The sequence below is a fragment of the Mesoplodon bidens genome, assembly GCF_964165515.1.
Source record: "Mesoplodon bidens genome assembly, chromosome: 3".
Lineage (NCBI taxonomy): Eukaryota > Metazoa > Chordata > Mammalia > Artiodactyla > Ziphiidae > Mesoplodon > Mesoplodon bidens.
The window spans coordinates 130679499-130683827 of NC_138178.1; positions in this window are offsets into that span (position 1 = coordinate 130679499).

Consider the following 4329-nt stretch of genomic DNA (forward strand, 5'->3'; position numbering starts at 1 on the left):
TAGAACCAGATCTGGTTTTCAGTTAATTAATTCATAAGAGAAAACTAAGGGCTTGAGATAAAAAAAAAAAATTAATGAGAAAACATTGAAGTCACCGGGAATAGGTTTTTCCAAAATATGCTCCCTTCAGCTTTATTTAATATATTTTATAAACAAACTAATATAATTAAGCTAGATTTAGCCCATAACAAGCTCTGGCTTCTTTCTTTCTTTCTTTTTAAACAGAGGGGAACATTTGATTAAATTACTATTCATCTGAAAATATTATTCGATGGGAAAAAACCCATTAGATGTATAAAGACAGATAACATTAAACAGTTAATTGTGAATAAAGAATCCCATGATGTAACATAGATGACTGAGAGAAAAGAGTTCCTGATTTTGAAGTACATTTTTATGCAATGTCATATAGTTAAAATCACTGTCATGCTACCTTCTGCTCCAAAAATGGAAGTCATATAGTGCATCGTGTAACATCCTCATTCTGGCTGACTTGCTGTCTTGGCATGGTTTTTGCTGCAGATGAGTATAGAGACGGTTCTTGTCATACTTTAGAAAAATGTCATTGTTTAATAGAATAGAAACACAAGTGAGTAAACGTCTGAATTATTAGATGTTTTAAAATAGAGAATTTAAAGATATATTCTTTTGACCAGTGAAAACTATTGTTTTTTGGGGGTTTTGGGTTTTTTTTTTTTTTTTGCGGTACGCGGGTCTCTCACTGCTGTGGCCTCTCCCGTTGCGGAGCACAGGCTCCGGACGCACAGGCTCAGTGGCCATGGCTCACGGGCCCAGCCGCTCCGCGGCATGTGGGATCTTCCCGGACCGGGGCACGAACCCATGTCCCCTGCATTGGCAGGCGGACTCTCAACCACTGCACCACCAGGGAAGCCCAAACAATTGTTTTTAAACAGGAAAAATATTAAATTAGAATTTGATGGGGGGAGTGGGTCAGAGTGGAGAAGGTCATGCATGTTTAGGTGGTTAACAGCTAGCTGACTATCAGTCAGAAATCCCCCCCAGAGTAGACATTACTTTTGTGAAGAAAGCTTTTTTGTTTGTTTTACTTATCGAACTTGATGAATAAGATGATGGCCATTAAAAAAAAAACGAATACCATTCTCATTTAGAGACCAACTAATTGTGGGACCTATAACCAAGGTCAGGAAGTTAGTAATAAAGTTTAAGACAGATGGCTCAGTTACCTAATTTAGTCAACACCCCTTGCTCTGGAAACAAGAATGGCCTTGGGCCTAAGGAAGATCTTCCCATACTAAGTGTAAAGCATCTCTGATGAAGCAAAGGTTTCCAGACACATTTCTACAACATTTTCCATTATTTACCACACAGGAAGTTAGGTGTGATGCAAATGAAAGGTAGTTATTTTCTGTTTGTGAGAGCCACCCATGCTTCCCTGGGACACCTTGACAAAGGACAAAGACACTGCTTTCTCATCATGTAAAGGGAATAAATTGTTTTGCTCTGAATGGGTCTGTACCCATTTGGCTCAATGCAGAAGCAGTCCTGTGCCCAGGGATGAGTTCTGGCCTTTGCCTTCCAGCTTCTTCAAGTGGTTTTCCACTCCTTAATGTACCTAAATGGAATACAGAGAGGCTGCTCCCTACTCCCTCCCAGGGAGACAGCTCCTCCAGTGAGTCATGCAGACAGACACGCTCCCGCATCCTGGGCGTTTTCTCTCTAAGCAGACTGGCTTGCGTCGCACCAGCATCCCACGTTGCCTACAGCGTCAGCTGTTTCCCAGAAGACTGCCAACTCTGCCTAATGCCACCGCCCTGAGAAACCAAGGCCTGGGTCTAAGTATCCTAGGGAGTGGGAGGGAAAGGGGGTAACTGATGCCCATTTCACAGGAGCAGCAAGGGTATATGTTGGGGAATGGGTAGAAGTGTGTTGGGTCTGGGCTGAGGTGGACTGGTGGACATAGTAAATGGGTCCAGACTTTGGAGTGCCTGCAACAGTATTTCAAGCCCTAGGCACTGCTTTTTAAATCACCATGAATACTATTTTTTCCATTCTCCCAAGAGAGCTCAGATGTGAGCATTAAATTTTCTTGCTTTTAGAAGATTATGAACCTCTGGGCTCAACCACTGTTGGGTTTTATTTACCAGAACACAATTAGATGATTCAATAAATTATTGGTTACTTTGCCAGTAACTATGACCCCCATGGGATTATTGCTTTTGAAATGCTAAAATTTTTTTAAACTTCCAAGACTCCTGCTGATATGTGTTAAAGAAAAAATTATTCTGATACTTGTTAAAACAGTAAGGAAAACTTTTCCAGGACTCTTCTAAGTCAGAGCATTGCAGTAGGGGAGAGAGATGAGGCTCAACTCCAAATACAATAGACAGCTGGGGATTACAGCCAAAGAGCAGAAGGAGCGGGGTCAGTGGATGGAAAACTACTAAGAGGGTCAAGGGTAGGGAGATTTGCTAAACCTACTGAACAGGATTCTTGCTGAAGGCAGGTCAAGGACACGTACGTCAAATGTGAGGGTTGAGGAACTTGATCCCAGCAAGGATGAGGGCCGAGGTCGAGGCCTGGTAGACCAGAGTCTGACTCAAGTTTGGTCAAGGAGAGTGTCTTTGTGATGTGTACTGAATCAGGGTTTCTACTGCAGAGAGGGGAGGAGGGGCTCTGGTGCAGTTGACCTGAGAGGGGAAAGGCCCTTCTCAGACTTGTGCTTGGCAGGTAATACACACAGGGTTGCTCTGCCTAGGACTTCCCTTCTGGGCCAGCAGGGTCACCAGTTGGGCCGTTGGTTCTCAGGGCCAGACAGAGCTTCCAGGCTGCTGCCGCCTATGCCACATCCCCACCCAGTCCAGTCAAGCAATCTACTGTTAAACTGGGTCCAGGGAGACTTGGAAGTTTTTATTGTGCTATGTTCCAGAGTCAAAATGGAAGAATCAGATCACCTTTTATTAGTTTTATGTATTAAAAATATTGGAAACACAATTTTATTTATTTATTTATTTATTATTTATTTATTTTTATTTTTGGCTGTGTTGGGTCTTCATTGTTGCGCGCGGGCTTTCTCTAGTTGTGGCAAGCAGGGCTACTCTTCGTGGCGGTGCGTGGGCTTCTCATTGCGGTGGCTTCTCTTGTTGCGGAGCATGGGCTCTTGGTACGCGGGCTTCAGTAGTTGGGGCACACGGGCTCAGTAGTTGTGGCTTGTGGGCTCTAGAGCACAGGCTCAGTAGTTGTGGCTCGCGGGCTTAGTTGCTCCGTGGCATGTGGGATCTTTCCAGACCAGGGCTTGAACCCATGTCCCCTGGATTGGCAGGCGGATTCTTAGCCACTGTGCCACCAGGGAAGCCCTGGAAACACAATTTTAGATTATAAACTTGACCTTGTCCAGTACAGTTTATTCAGTTTTTTAAAGTTGGGTTAAAATAGACATAGAATAAAATTTACCATTTTAACCCTTTTGGAGTATACAAGTCAGTGGCATTAAAGTATGTTCACATTCATCGCTCTCCATTTCCAGAAGTTTTCCATTATCCCAAACTGAAACTCTATCCCCATTAAACACTAATTCCCCATCCCCTCCCTCCCCTTAGTCCTGGGCAAACATTGTTCTACTTTTTGTGTCTATAAGTTTCTGTCCTCTGTGAGTGCCTCTAGTACCTCATGTAAGTGAAATCCTACAATATTTGTCCTTTTGTGACTAGCTTATTTCTTATTTCACTTAGCATAATGTCTTCAAGTTTCCTCCATGTTGTAGCATATGTCAGAATTTCCTTCCTGGGTAAGCTGTGACAAAGCGAAAGAGAGGCATGGACATATATACACTACCAAACGTAAGGTAGATAGATAGTGGGAAGCAGCCGCAGACCACAGGGAGATCAGCTCGGTGCTTTGTGACCGCCTGGAGGGGTGGGATGGGGAGGGTGGGAGGGAGGGAGATGCATGAGGGAAGGGATGTGGGAACAGATGTATATGTATGACTGATTCACTTTGTTATAAAGCAGAAACTAATAAAAAAAAAAAAAGAAAAAAATTTCCTTCCTTTTTAAGGCTGACTAATATTCCATTGTATGTGTACCACATTTTGTTTATCCATTTATCTGTCAGTGGACAGTTGGGTTGCTTCCAACTTTTGGCTACTGTGAATAATGCTGCTATGAGCATGGGTGTACAAATATCTGTTTGAGTCCCTGCTTTCAATTCTTTTGGGTATATACTAGATCATTTGGTAATTCCATTTTTAATTTTTTGAGGAACCATCATACTGTTTTCCAGTGGCTATACCATTTTACATTCCCACCAGCAATGCACAAGAATTCCGAATTCTCCATAACCTCGCCAACA